The sequence below is a fragment of the Lampris incognitus genome, chromosome 17 (genome assembly GCF_029633865.1).
Source record: "Lampris incognitus isolate fLamInc1 chromosome 17, fLamInc1.hap2, whole genome shotgun sequence".
In the NCBI taxonomy this organism is placed as follows: domain Eukaryota; kingdom Metazoa; phylum Chordata; class Actinopteri; order Lampriformes; family Lampridae; genus Lampris; species Lampris incognitus.
Genome location: NC_079227.1, coordinates 24,344,265 through 24,359,642, shown reverse-complemented (window position 1 = coordinate 24,359,642; position 15,378 = coordinate 24,344,265). Strand labels below are relative to the sequence as shown.

Genomic DNA, 15,378 nt, shown 5'->3' with positions numbered 1-15,378 from the left:
GGTCAGCAGATTCACTCCTGGCAGTCGCTCGGCAGATAAGGAGACTGTACGGCCACTGTTTGTTTGGCATCACATCGGTCACGTGACGTGGATGGGCGGGGGGGGGGGGGTTAAAGCAACATTTCACCTTGATAGAACATTTTGCACTCTTCAGCAACTGCAACTCCACAGCAGGACCCTTTCAGGAGGGGTTTGCCTGGTTGCTGTAGCAGGAATGAGTCCCACAGAAGTATTTGTGCTCAAAAAAAAAAAGAAAAAAAAAGAAGACAACTGCTGGTTTGTTTCACACACAAGTCATATTTTCTGGGAAAAAATGTATTGCGCTTACAGAGGTAGGAGCAGAGTCAAGGGGCTTCTTCAATAGCCACTACAATGTACTACTTAACATTGTGCAGAGTGACACAGGAGATGTTAATCAGCTCCGTATCTTTTTTTTAATAAACTTATTTCTGATTTTTCCCTTTTTCTCCCAATTTAGTGGCCAGTCGATCCCTATTTTAGTTCAAACACCCACCCTTGTACTGCATGCGTTCGCCAACTGCATCTCTCCGGCCGGCGGTCTCAAAGGAGACGCCTCCCCAACTTTCGTGACAAGGCGAATCCAGGCCGAACCACTGCTTTTTCCGACACACACACAGAGACGCATTCATATGACGAACACCAGCCGACTCCGCCTCCCTCCCGAAGACAGCGTTGCCAATTATTGCTGCTTCATAGAGTCCGGCCATAGTCGGATCTGACGAGACCAAGGTGCGAACCCCGGTCCTCGGTGGGCAACTGCATCGACACAAAGTCGATGCTTAGACCGCTACACCACCACGGACCCTATTTGTGTGTGTGTGTGTGTGTGTGTGTGTGTGTGTGTGTGTGTGTGTGTGTGTGTGTGTGTGTGTTTGTGTTCAACATAGCATGAACAAGTAACCATGATGTGTGTTTATTTTATTAAGGTTTCAGAAGTTTTGCAAAGCAAATATGTTCATGAGCTCCCTATCGGTCATGATATGGCTCCATATTATTTATTTATTTATTTCCCTCCCCAATTGTATCTGTTCAATTACCCTATTTTCCGAGCCGTCCCGGTCACTGCGCCACCCCCTCTGCCGATCCGGGGGAGGGCTGCAGACTACCACATGCCTCCTCCGATACATGTGGAGTCGTCAGCTGCTGCTTTTCACCTGACAGTGAGGAGTTTCACCAGGGGGACGTAGCGCGCGGGAGGATCACGCTATTCCCGCCAGTTCCCCCTCCCCCCGAACAGGCTCCCTGACCGACCAGAGGAGGCGCTAGTGCCGCGACCAGGACACATACCCACATCCGGCTTCCCACCCACAGACACGGCCAATTGTGTCTGTAGGGACGCCCGACTAAGGCAGAGGTAACATGGGGATTCGAACCGGTGATCCCCGTGTTGGTAGGCAATGGAATAGACCGCTACGCTACCCGGACACCCATGATGCGGCTGCATATTTAAAGGATTTAAAAATATGCAGCTTGATATATGTGTCACAGCTGTCTTTATTCATGCATTGTATTGTTTTGTTAAAACTTTACATTGTTGTATATTTTTCACCAAGTCGTTGACCTTTCTCTACACAGAATGGACGGTTCCATGGTTAAAAAAAAGGGAAAAGCAACTGAGGAAAATTTCTCTGCACTGAAATCAATGCATATTTCATTAATTGCAGAGGTTTCCATCGACTAAATCTGCCAAGCACACTGCAGATGACAAGTGAAAAAGTAAGGAAAAAACAAAATCCATAACTTGGTCCTTCACCCACTGAGACAGGTCTGTACAGTTAGCGGGGGATCCACTGGGCTTACAACACACACAAACCCACAACATATAGTGAACTGACCCTGTCTCGTCAGGCTGCAATTTCACACTAAGGTGCTTTGAGATCCACTGAGAGAGCGTGCACTAAATCCCTCTTTGTCAACGCCACGCCAAAAACCACATGTCCACTGCTACGGGGGCTAGAGTCTAAAAATACTGCCCACACCAGCGCTGGCTAAAGGAAAGCTCTGTCTTACTGGCCCCCATCTGACGGCAAGGCACTGAGAGCAACGCCACCTCTGACTCGGAAAAGATGTGGCGAGACAAAGAGAGAAAGGGGAGAGACAGCGAGAGAGAAAAGACGGTTGTCTCACTTTCCAGCGGAGAGCGTCTGTGTGGGCAACTGGGAACAAATGAGAGCCCGGAAATCCCCTCCTCCACTCTCTGCTTCTCCCAGTCATGTAAATCCCCATTTCTCTCCATCTCCTCTCTCTCTCTCCTCTCTCTCTCTCCTCCTCCTCCTCCTCCTCCTCCGTCCTCATCTCTCTTCCCTCCACCCCCTTTTCTCTGTCTTTACTGCTTTGACACTGAAAGTGGAGCACAGGGGGGAAAGTGTGACAAAGTTATTTTGGTTCCAAAGACAACCTTCCTTTCCACTAGCACAGACCTGTTGTGCTCAGAAGCCCCAACAGTCACCAGGCCAAACCCTGCCGAGTACCGCCAACACACAGGAGACTGAATACATCCCTACACACTGCGTGGTATATGCTATACAAATGACATAGCATGAATAGGTGGTCCCACCGGACACCATCTAGTAATAACCCGTGTGCAAAGGAAATGGTTAGATATGAAATAAGCAACATCTCTATCAGGCTTACTGGTGAGCATGATGCATTAACAGAAGGACAGCACGGTCAATGATTGAACGACATTTGGAAAAGAGCAGAGGCTGGCCTCTCTCTTTCTCTCTCGTATGTATGCACGCACGCACACACACACATTCATACCGACAGTCATGCATGCACACACACACACACACACACACACACACACACACACACACACACACACACACACACACACACACACACGCATTCATACCAACAGTCATGCACACACACACACACACACACACGCACATTCATACCAACAATTATGCATGTACACACACACACACACACACACATTCATAACGACAGTCACACACACACACACACACACACACACACACACACACACACCCCTGGAGAACCCCCCTCCCTCCCTCGCCCAGCCCGTCACTGTCTTTGTTTTTATTTGTGTGAGCGGTGAGAAGGGAGACAGAGAGCTCTCCCACACTGCACCGGTCTCCCCAAGTCAACAGCAAAGTTTTGTTTGCCGCTGACTCGACTAATCTATTTTTCCACTGATTGATGGCTGCGTGAGGAAAGCAAAACTTGCACGTCTTGTAATTGTGTTGTTTTTGCACACTAACACTTACCATACAATGTGCAACACACACACATTAAAGACCTATAAAAACAATTCATTCAAACATCTAAAGAGCAAAAAAGAAAAAAGAAAAAAAAAGAGAAAAGAACTAATCCAAACAGTAAGGGAAACAGGAATGCCTGTCATGTCCGTTCACATTCGCCTTGGACATTCCCATCATGCCTGTCAGTCCAACCGCTGAGGTAATAAAGTCAGCTTCCCCTTTCTCCAGCGTTTTATCCCTGGGGCCCGAGGCCGAGTGACTTACCCCAGGGAGAGCCCTGCATAGCGGTGCCTGGATCTGGCCAGCTCCTCTTTACTACCCGGTCTCAGATCCTTCGGGTCTCGAGTCCAGATTTAGTTTCAGTCGATACAGGCGGCCCGTGCGTTCTGCTGTGTTTCTGAGCAGCCCTCCAGAGGGAAACTTCTCCACCAAAAAATGCAGCTCATTCTCAGGCCAAATGCCGCCAGGGTGAATGGGATTACAGTCCCCTCCCCTCTTCCCTCCCTTTCCTCTCCCCTGCACCCCCCCCCCCGTTCCACCACAATCAGCCCGGCCCTCCCTCTTCTCTGACACATGCGCCTCCTCTCCTCGCTCCCTGCTTCTCTCCTCCACTATTTCCTCTGACCAAAAGACTATACTCAGTACAGGGTTCGATTGCCTTTGTCAAGCCTTGAAAAAGGGGAGGGGGGCGGGCTAGGTGCCAGTGAAAGACCATTTTGCAGTCCCTCCTTGGCTGATGTTAAGGAGCAATGCAAGGTTAAGGAAACTGGAACTGTCTGGAGATATCGCCCCGCTTGAAAAAGCGTGTGTCTCCTGATAACCACACAAACACACTTTGGAGATTTCGCCCGCTTCACTTGTCTGAGTGAGAGTCTTCATCTGCGTGCGGAAAAGGGAAAAGATACACGCTGAAGGACGGATAAGTGACAACAATAAGGAGGTAAGGAAGGAGATGAGGACTCCAATCTCAACTTGGGCAGAGTTAACATTAAGGAGTGGGAGATACAGTCGGAGGTTTGGGGAGGGAAGACTGTCACTAGACAGGATATTTAACAGCAACTTAATGATGCCTCAGCATACAGCACTGTCCTGTATCTCCTCTGAACACACACACCCACCCACCCACCCACACACACACACACACACACACACACACACACACACACATCCTTATAAGGATAAAGAGGATTTAGTAAGAAATACAAGAAAACAGGTGTGTGTTCGCATACAAACAGAAACAAAAAACACACATAGGCTTCATAATGACTAAGCAGTTGAACCAACTGGCCTTGTACTGATCAGCATTGCTGTTTCTTGAACAGAAGAGAAGAGCAACTGCACTTTAGTACCTGTGGTACTGGTACACATGGTAATTAACATTTCCAAATTTCCACATACGTCCAAGTGACACACACACACACACACACACACACACACACACACACACACACACACACACACACACACACACACACACACACACACACACATTATTCAAAGCAAATGATCAGGGCGTAGGGTTGGAGCGACGTCGGAGTGATTTTGGAGTTCAGTGTCTTGCTTAGGGGCACTTTGGCAGTTGCAAGCCAACTGCCCAACAGAGGTTTCCTTTTTTTAACTGCATCACTTTGGCTGATATGCGATATGACATTTGGCCATAGATACTATGTACAGTACAGCAGTTGCTGGTGATAAAAACCCCAGTTGTCTCCCGTTGGGCGATGGAAGAGACCTGACAGATTGGATTTTGACTAATGCAGTATTATTAATTCAGTATTATAATTTCTTGTCTTTTTATGTTATTGTATTGGGATGAAATTTTGAAAAAGTCATACCGTGATACGCTATTTTCTTGTCTAAAATTGACGATGAGAATCTTGTTTCCTAAAAAATTTCACAAAATCAGGTCAAACATTTGAAGTGATTATTTGAAGAGTAGGTTTCACTTGAGAGACATTAGCATGGCACCAGTGGTGGAATGTAACTAAGTGCATTTACTCAAGTACTGTACTTAAGTACAATTTTGAGGTACTTGTACTACACTTGAGTATTTCCATTTAATGCTACTTTATACTTCTACTCCACTACAATTCAGCGGGAAATATTTTGCTTTCCATTACATTTATTTGACAGCTTTGGTTACTAGTTACTTTGCAGATTTAGATTATTAATACAAATTAAAAATCAATAAATTATAATTGTCAAATATGACCTAATTTAGGTAAATGGCTCCTGGTGCTCCGGTTTCCTCCCACAGTCCAAAGACATGCAGGTCAGGTGAATCAGTCATACTAAATTGTCCCTAGGTGTGAATGTGTGTGTGTCGGCCCTGTGATGGCCTGGTGACCTATCCAGGGTGTCTCCTCGCCTGCTGCCCAATGACTGCTGGGATAGGCTCCAGTATCCCGCGACCCCAGTTGGGATAAGCGGTTTGGATAATGGCTGGATAGATATTTCTACAGGCTAAGCTACCCAGTAGTATATTAAGTAATTAGAATTAGCTCCACCTTTACCAGCTGCAACATTAAAGTGATTAACACATTAGCTCATCAATAATTATAGGCCAATAATATGATACATATGATTCTGAACTGGGCCATTCTGCATAATGAGTACTTTTACTTTTGCTACTTTAAGTATATATTGATGCTAATACTTATGTACTTAAGTAAGATTTCGAATGCTGGACTTTTAAAGTATTTTTACACTGCGGTATTGCTACTTTTACTTAAGTAAAAATCTTACTACTGCATCTGCCACCTAGTGGTCAAAGAAGGAAACAACACAAGAGGTAGTGCTGCGGTCACATCTTTAAAAATCAATACAATATTGTGAAAGTGTCACAATATTCACGTATATCGATATTTTCCTACGATATTTTCCTACAATGGTGATCTCAACATCCTAAATCTCTACAAGTAAATCTATGTTTTCTCTCAAATTTTTACCTTAAATCTACAATAGACAGGTGAGACGCATCCCCCCTCCCCCCGGCAAATTCGTAATTTGTAATGTTGGGCTATACAAATCAAATTGACCTGACGCATTTAATAATCTGTGTCCCAGTTGAGCTTTACGAGTCAGAAAGTGCCTTACAATGCCCTTGTCAACATATTTTTGCAGGAGGATATTTTGGGTCATGAACGGCCCGTTAAAACTCACACACTCCAAAGTCTCTGCCATCCCCGCTACCCAGCCGCTGTTTCTAGCCTGTCAGCTTCCAGCAGAGTATCCTCCGGTGACAGGGGAAGCATCCAATCCCAGCCTTGACCTGTAATACACCATCTGGCACAATCATTGGAAAAAAAAAAAAAAAAAAGACAACAGAAAAAGTTGGTGCAGTCAGGCCTCAGCGACACGGCTGCCTAATGAAGAGAGGGGTAAAGTAGGGTAGTAGAAATAGGCTATAGTACACACACACACACACACACACACACACACACACACACACACACACACACACACACACACACACACACACACCTCAGCCCTTCTCTCCATTTCCCTGCTCCTTTAAGTGGGTCACATGCCTTGAGTTTGTCCTAATGGCAGTGAGGTGGATAGAGCTGGTGGGTCGGGAGGGGTGTGGTGGGATAAAGTGTGTCTGGGAGTGGCAGTACAAGGTCACGCTTGAGTGTGCTGAAGAACACTGAAGTTGCCTAAAGTGAAAGTCCCATTACAACGTCAGCTGAAGTTGGGAGGGGGGGAAAAAATACTCCGGTGAGTGTCCGAGACTGGACAACAAACACCATCAATCAGTCGCTCCAAGGCCACCAGCGCGACGATAAAGAGGCAGGCTGCAAATCACCCCATGACTGCCACCATTAACACTACCTCTTTATGGGCCTGAGGAGGGCCCAACATGACTCAGCCCCTTTGGAGGGAGCCCAGATGATTTACGGGGCAACGCAGTAAAGTTAAGAAACCAAGCTGTGGCTTCCCTCCATCTATGCCTCTTCCACAGCACAGCTGGGAAAAAGCCATGGGGAAAATCAATGTTAAACACCAGTTAAACAAATAACTCCAGAGTGGCTTTCCCAAAATTGTGGGTGCAACGGTCTGGTGGTTTCTGGTTTGTCTTTAGCCACAAAGCTTATTATCCCAGAAAGAACACCAAGCACTGATGTACCCAATGGGATATGTTCTATTGCGCTCACATTTTAGACCACAGTCATTTATATTTCCCTTGTAAGTGGTCCTTTGAAGCCACAGTTATAATTTATCTGTATCTATAGAGGATGTCCAGCAAGTGGCCATCTATCATTGGAGGCAGAGCTGCCACTTCAATGTGGCCCCGTCAGCCTGCTTCCTTCTATCTTTTCATAACAATGGCTTGTGTCTGGGTCCTGTGATGGACAGAAAGCTAGGCCATCCATCAGTGTCCACGCTGCCTCTGCATGGGGACGTTACTCCCAGTGGGCACAGCAGCTAAACCTGGCTCCGACCATCAGGCTCTCAAGACCGCCTTCTCCCCAATAATCCACCGTAGCGCCAGGCGATCTGTATGCACCTCCAAAATAAAAACTTGCACAGAAGTTTATTGCTTGGCACGGGGTATGTGCATCTGTCTCAGAGAGAAATGAAAAGAGGGGAGAGAGGCCTTTGTAGATTGAAATAACTACTCCTTGTAAGTCCAGTCATAAATCCACAGAAATGTGCCAGCTGTATTGACTTGGCAGGGACCTGATTTAGCCACACACTGATTTACCGTATAATGTGCCAAAGAGATTAGAGTTACGCCTACAGCCCTGGAATTACAGCAAAACCCCATCCATGATTAAGATCTGTTGCTAACTCCCACGAAGCATTTACCCAGCGCAGCAGGAATGCGTTAACATCCATGCTTAGCAGAATGTAATTGCTATGCGTGCAATATGCTGTCGCCTATGACTTCAACGAAGTCTTACTAAAAAAAAAACCCAACAACAACGACAACAACACCTTTTGAAGTGAGAGAACTAGCTGAGTTATCAGGGAGCAGATGCAACTAAAAGCAGCTGTGCAGCTCAAAGACAACTTTGTTAGCGAGGATTCCTGTGGTAACCTGAGAATGTTTTCTTGAAAAAAAAAAATCAGACTTCAATGTCAGATGAAAAAGTAAAAAGATCCCGCAAGAAAGCCACGGCTCTCCGCGGAACATGTCAAGGAACCATCAGAAGGTGCAGAGTTCTCGTTTGATCTAACCAAAACCACGTCTGGTCCACATAGCTCTCTGGCTTACCTGGCACTGGCACCCTGTCTTCAGCTTCTGGAGGCCTGAGAAAAGCAAGGACAGGGTCGGCCGACCATCCCAGGAAATCACATTGGCGAGAGGGTCTCCCTTTCTCCCTTTCCCTCTCGTTTCTTCTGACTGAGCTGAAGAGGGGAGAGGAGAAAATGCGTTACATAGAATCAGGAGAAGATAGAAACTACCACCGCTGTGCAGAGTTGGAAAACCTTAATTGTGACAAGTGTGTTTATAAAATCATCCAGAAAGAGGAAAATCTGAGTCACGACGGCGAGACCTTCATAATGAAGAAGGTCGCGGCCGGGGGGATTTCCCACGTTAACGGTGAGTGAGTATCAAAACAAAACCGTGCACCCAGGTCACAAAAAACAACCCCCGTGTTAAATCAAATTAACCTTTGATCTTTCCTTATTTTTCCCAAATAATCAGAAAATTTCAATTTCCTTCGAACGTTGGCTGTTATCTTTAGGGTCATAGGAGGCCAAGCTCATGAAGACAGTACGACAATCAGGCCATGTTTCTAAGGGGAAATAGGCCTGTGTTGTTACGGCCAGTAACAAAATGAATGACGCCTCCAGAAAACTGAAGACAGCTTTTGGAGGCTCTTCAGCCTGTGCCCTGACATCCAAAATCCACAGGAGGGGAAACACACTGCCACCACCTGGACAGAGGTACACACTGCATCGGCACGTCCCTATGCTGGTGAGTGAGTGGTTAAGCGACATTTTAGTTTGGTATTTCAGCGTTGGGGGACAGGAATCCTGAACACACCAGAGACAGTCACTGGCATTATTGGAAGCTTAGACTCATCTTAGTGAACATATCGCTACTGAATTGAGGTGAAGTATTACTCTAAGTTTCACTACCGGTTAAACAGCAAACAATACAGTGTAATTTCGATGGTATACAGAATGAATTGATTAAGCAATTACAAAATGGTAACTGAAGTAGTTGTTTAGAATGACCACCTATGGCAGTGGTTTTCAATCAGGTCCTCAGGGACCCATGGTACTGCTGGTTTTCTATTCTGCCAGGTAGTTAATTACATTAAACTGTTGTTCCAGGTCTAAAAAAAAAAACTCGCTGATTAGATGTGTGGAGCACCTGACAACAGCTGAGCATAATAAACTACCTGGCACGATAGAAAACCAGCAGTGCTATGGTCCCTGAGGACCGCTTTGAGAACCACTGCTCTGTGGCACACTCTTATGTTACTGGACAAGCATACAGAAACCACCTCCTGCACATCAGGATCAGGGTCAGAACCAACTTCATTGGCCAAGTGTTCTTATTCATACAAGGAATCTGTAACTTAATACAACTTATTATACTTATATATTATATTATAATATTCTATTATATACTAATATGTATTTACCTATTTATAATTACATAATTATATACTCATAGTATAATTATAGCAATAATAGTCATTTATAACCGGTATACAGCAGTTGTATATGTATTTACAACTGTACATTTGCATTGCACATCGGATTTAAAAAGAGGCAGTGCACATCGTAGATATGTAGGTGAGACATGTTGACTAGACGGGGCTGTTTACAAAGTGTCATGTTTACATAGTAAGTGCCCGTTACTGCACCATGCTGTTAAGTGTTCATGAGAGAGATGGCCTGTGGGAAAAAACCGTTCCTATGTCTGGTGGTTTTGCTGCACATTGCTGTGTAGCGCTTGTCAGAGGGTAGGAGTTCAGATAAATAAAACCTAATGGCCTAAAACATCAAAATCAAATTCTTCTGGGGGTCATCTACCCCCCCCCTTCTTAGCCTCCTTTTTTGGGATGCCCTCCATTCCTCTCTTTTTCCACAGGGTGACACAAATACATAACTTTATAATCTGTTGCTAGTTGGTGTGCGGAGGTGTCAAGTTTTCCCTAAATAAATGGAGTGCATGTTTGGAAACACATCATGAGGACTGAAAGACAGTTCCACTGCAAAACCTGTAATGACCGAGCATCTTTATTTGGACTCTATAATAGTCAACACTGCAGAACACTGCCCATGCCAGACTGGACCTGCACTGAGGCTGGTGTTGGAAAGCAGACCTGTGGGTTTTAAGTTATTGGTTAGACTATGATGACTTGCGGTAGAAGCCGAAGCTGAAATTACCGTGGACAGGAGTGGGTAGGAAGCAGCTAACAGCAGTCAAATGTGCATACTGGTTTCACTGCAGGATATGGGATGTTTGCTAGAGTCATCGTTGTGTTACAAAACAGCCTATAGGGCCACAGTGACAGTTTATCCTCTGGTGCTTGCTTTACTTAAAGCTGTAATCCTGAAGATCGTCGGTTTTGATTAACTTATTTACACATGGAGAAATAGGTGCTCAAGTCTCAGACATCCAGTCCAAATCAAACAGTTGACCGTGTTGTGTCAGCACCTTCCCAACCAACAAACTAACAAACAAACAAAAACATGGTTTAACCTGAGATTTAGCTATTAATATTGTAGTACTGCTGCATCAAGTTTATCTACAAGACTGGTCTGCCATATCTACTTGATAGCCACAACATGGCTCCTTAGAGCAAGATGCCACCTGTCGGGGCATCTGGGTAGCATAGTGGTCTTATCCGTTGCCTACAAACGCAGGAATCACCGGTTCAAATCCCCATGTTACCTCCGGCTTGGTCGGACGTCCCTACAGACAGAATTGGCCGTGTCTGCGGGTGGGTAGTCAGATGTGGGTATGTGTCCTGGTCGCTGCACTAGTGCCTCCTCTGGTTGGTCAGGGCATCTATTCAGGGGGAGGGGGAACTTGGGGGGAATAGCGTGATCCTCCCACATGCTACACCCCCCTGATGAAACTCCTCGCTGTCAGGTGAAAAGAAGCAGCTGGCGACTCCACATGTATCAGAGGAGATATGGGGTAGTCTGCAGCCATCCCCGGATCAACAGAGGGGGTGGAGCACCGACCGGGATGGCTCGGAAGAGTGGCGTAATTGGACGGATACAATTGGGGGAGAAAGGGGGGGGTGCTATTTGCCTTCTCCATCTGGCTGCAACATAAAACCCCAGCCCAACAAGGGACTATTAAAACAATTAGGCTAATAACAAAAGCATTCGTGATTTGGATATTCCTAGATTAAGTATTGCTTTAATTACGCTAGCAATAGACAGGATTAAAAAGGACATTTGTTTGCATGTAAATCTTCAGGACTGTAGCATTAAAGCTGAGCAAAATAGATGTTGCAAACAGATGGAAGTGCAGCTTCCCAGCCACATATAACTCAGCACGATCCAGATGGCTTTCATTAGCCAGCTTCATAAACTTTGCACCGTGTTGGTTCATAAGAACGTTAGCTGTACGTGGTACTAGCTTAGATGTGAGAGACATGGAAAAGCGGTACAAGTGCTTTAACATAACACCATAATAGTTATTTGGTGTTAACACTGTCAATTGGCTCACAGATTATAAACAGGTTTTTAGGAAACTTGTTCCCATGGATTAACGGGTGTGATCCTTTTTTATTACACTAAAGATGCTCTTGCAGCTCGAAAAAAAAAAGGAAGAGTAAAAAAGGAAGAAGGAGTTGAAAATGGGGAAAGCTAGCAAAAAGAGAAGGGAGAGGCGGGCACACGAGATTACAATTTCATTTCATTAGCCTATTCTTCTGCTGAAGAGTCACCTTGAGAGACCATGAAACGTCACTGTGATCCATTTACTCGCCCCAAAAAAATAAATGACAATCGATGAAGCGGGGGCATGGAGAAGACAAGGAGCTTGTTCATCTCCGATGTTAGACTACAACGAGCTTTTGTGGGTGAAATATCTGGGCCGAGAGTATTCGATGAGCTAATCGCATTCAGCAAATGTCTTTGAACTATACTTGAACTCTGCTTTCATGACCCTTCATAGAAGATAATATGCATGCAAACACTTAACATAATGAAAAGAAGCTCCTCTGATTCACATGGTGATTGGTTAAGCTTAATAAGGCAACCAACTGCCCTTTTACTTTGAAGAGGCTTTGTTTTCCCTTCGAGCGATCGCTCTCTTTATGTCTTTATGCATGCTCAATAAGCCAAGTGAGGAAATCACAGAAAGGTGAATCAGTTCATCTGGACACAACGTTTATTGAGAGAAACGTGTCATCACTCACCTGAGTGACCTCTTCGGTCTCAACTGGCTGCAGGTATCCCCACCCTTATAGTGGCCTAACGACTGAAAACAACGATCGGTTTCATATGCAAATTACCGTAACCATTAACTAGAGTTACATTGGCCATGTGTACTATACACAGAGGATTGGGGAATGGTTGCAACACAGCATTGTAAAGATGGTGACAGATGTACTCTTAGCACCCCCACCTCGGTTCAGGGATGGTCGTTCTCTTCACAGTGGCGGTTGCACTCTTTCAAGGATGAGGATGTGAACAGGGAGTCAAAGAGGCCATCTATGTGAAGAGGGAACGACCATCCCTGAACCGAGGGGCGAGGGGGACGGGGGGCTAAGAGTACGCCTGTCACCATCTTACAATGCTGTGATTGCAACCATTCCCAAATCCTCTGTGAATAGTACACATGGCCATTGAAACTCTAGTTAATGGTCACGGTACTTTGCATATAAAACTGATTGTTGGTTTCAGTCATTATGCCACTGTATTGTTTATAAGGATGGGGATACCTGCAGTCAGTTGAGACTGAAGAGGTCACTTATGCCCCTTTTCCACTACATGGTACCGGCTCAACTCGACTCGCAGAGTGTCGTTTTCCATTACCGTAACAGTATCCTCTCAGTGTAGCTGATCTGCACTGATTTTGGTACCCGCTGCAGTTTCTTTGGAACCTCGACAAAGGTGGTACTAGAAAAGTGGTAACAGTTGCCAAAATGCCAGTACTTTCCAGTGATGGAAAACAAAAAATTCAAGTCGAGGTTGAGCCAGTACCATGTAGTGGAAAAGAGGCATTAGATGAGTGATGAAACGTTTCTTTCTCAATAAACATTGTGTCCAGATGAACTGATTCACCTGTGATTTCTCTTTATAATTTCCCGACTCTCTATTACATAAATACAATCTGCTACCCTTTTCCCCGCCTATATCTTCCCCTCCATATTCCACAATTTTTATAAACAGCATGCACATAATCTCTGGGAAAAAAAACTTAAGGCTTTGGTTTGTGCTAAATGAAAAGAGCTGATTGGTCACAGTGAAAAAACCCTAAAGATGATTGTCCAACCTCAGGGTGTATGGTATGACAAGCTAACAGAAAACGAGGACCGGAGGGAAACATCTGCCAATCTGACTAGTCACTCTAATGACAACACAGTAAAAAATGTGTTGTTTTTTTTTAAAGAAAAACATACATATTGAGTGCAATGCATCAATATGCTGTCCTCTCCAAGTAAAACAGATATTATGTGTTAAAAATGGGCCAAACAACAACCTATGAATCCCAGTCATGTTGATTTGTTCCGAGGGAAAGGCGAAGACCACATTTTAAGACACGCTCCATTTTGGGACTTCATCAGTCCAAAACATTTGAACTAACTTCGTCCATTTTATGCAATCATCTGGAATGGCTGAACACCAAGCATTAGATAGTCTATGACGCTTTTGCATAAGCCGCTATGCTTGTGTGCAAGCATGTTGGAGGACATTCAGGGCACACTCTGTCTCGAATACCAGTTCAAAGACAGTTAATATCTTCTAAAACCTGACACCGGTGACTGGCAGATGACAGGGGGGAAAAAAAGAGAGAACACAGATTAAGCCTTAATCTGCAGGCAGGAAAGCCAGAAATCTCCCTCTAAATCTGAGCAGAAAACCTCCAACAGGAAACAGAGCCCTGATAGTTAGATTAGGGCCACCTAAGGTCCTAATAACGCGTGGAGAAAAGTAGGATACAATCTATCATTTAAAGCAAAACAAACCAATGAGCATAATCAAACTAATCAAACTATCTCTCTATACCTTCAATGGCTGATAGTGTTGAGCAATACCACTATATATATATATAGATAGATAGATAGATAGATAGATAGATAGATAGATAGATAGATAGATAGATAGATAGATAGATATATAAACACTGTATATGGCTGCAGCTGCTGCAAAGGAGAGTACAGTGACTGGCTATTTGTGCATGGCTCAAGTGCATTGTGAAGAACGACATACATGAGATGCATGAAATTAATTGTTAAAAAGAAATATTGGGACTGTGATGGAGAAAAAGCAATGAAGTTGAAACACCTGGACACGCACATGCGTCAATGGGAGTCTGTAACACATAAATGCATAAACACGCACTGTATTAATGGACTGGGAGGTGGACCACTTCCTCTACGTCTGAAAACTGCTATCCCACACCATTCACACATTTGTTATTATACGGTGCCAAAGGTTCCAGACGAGCAACCATCCTGCCCCCTTAAGAGACAGTGGGACCTCCACACCCTGAGCAAAGGTCACTGTGCAGGAAACAGGAAAGTGATGTTGCAGCTGGGGTGTGGATGCCAACAGACACACTGTTACTGCATTTGAGTTGTCTGAGACATTCCTATGCAAACCGAAGTATGTGAAACCACTGATGATGTTTCTGAGAAGCCATTTGTATGATTACAAACATGCACACACAAAAAAGAAGAGCAAAAAACTTTTGTTCTCCCATTAGAAAAGAATGGGAGCCGACATCCATATTCCGTGAATCCACGTTGTGTTTTTTCTTTGTTGTTATCTTTAACATGGACCTACCTTTGTGTCTGAATAAAGTAAGATTTGTTTGTTTGTTTATGTCTTATTTGAACAGATGCCATGAAATTAAATAGACACTGGCTGGGCAGAAAATCTACCGAGTAGACTGGCATGTCTGCCTTGTTTGGACAGCATGAGGATGGGCCACAAGGAAGGCATTCCACCATAAGAAGACCAAAATCCTAGT

At 44.7% G+C, this 15,378-nt stretch overlaps 1 protein-coding gene across 1 annotated transcript in view; it reads right to left on the bottom strand.

Moving 5' to 3' along the window:
• The window catches only part of LOC130127292 (leucine zipper putative tumor suppressor 2 homolog), a 37,368-nt gene that overhangs the window by 11,897 nt on the left and 10,093 nt on the right, over window positions 1-15,378 (bottom strand). The window contains 1 exon segment of the mRNA XM_056296886.1: window positions 8,473-8,606. The gene's annotated coding sequence lies outside the window, so the exon portion shown is untranslated.